We start from the raw sequence: 782 nt of genomic DNA, 5'->3' as shown, positions 1-782 counted from the left end.
ATATATATATATATATATATATCTTTGTTTACATGTGTGTATGTATGTATGTATATATATATATATATGTGCATACATATACACTTGCATACATACAAAAGTAATAGACGGATATCTTTTCTTTGCAAAATTGTTTAATTCAGGTTTCTCTAAGAACTGCCCTTTCTGTAAGAGAATATGGACTCTTCATTAATTATTTGGTCTCTTCGTTTAAAGCTATAATTATCAATGTTAGAGGTAATTGAATCTTTTGCATTTCAATTTCTTCGCATATACGTGCGTGTACATGTATTTGTGTACGTATATATGAAGCCCATACTTTGATCCATTTTTCTGCAATCAGTTACCAGCAAATATATCAGAGCGCTTATATTCCTAAATATTTTAAATAATGGTAGACATTTAATATCAGAATTATTGTATTTCGAAATATTATTTAAATAATGATTTTGAAAGGTATTTTTTCCAAATAATTTAATAATTTTCAACCAATTCTTTTGTTTCTTTCATATTTTAAATTTATGTTTAAAGAGAAAGACTGCCCAGAACTTGCAAGTTATCACTTTTACAATTTTATCAAGCGCTGCAAAGTTATGGCATTTATTGTATAAATATTCAGCAACTAGTTTCAGAAAATTTCTAATCGGTTAATTTTACTTCAAAGGTCATTTTATCGTTCAAAAGAAATATGATTTTATATTTCTGTAAAGCATGTAAATAAAGATTAGTATCTCTTAGAGAGAGAGAGAGAGAGAGAGAGAGAGAGAGAGAGAGAGAGAGAG

Source organism: Atta colombica, unplaced genomic scaffold (assembly GCF_001594045.1).
Source record: "Atta colombica isolate Treedump-2 unplaced genomic scaffold, Acol1.0 scaffold100, whole genome shotgun sequence".
NCBI classification, from domain to species: domain Eukaryota; kingdom Metazoa; phylum Arthropoda; class Insecta; order Hymenoptera; family Formicidae; genus Atta; species Atta colombica.
This window is presented reverse-complemented; position numbering follows the sequence as displayed.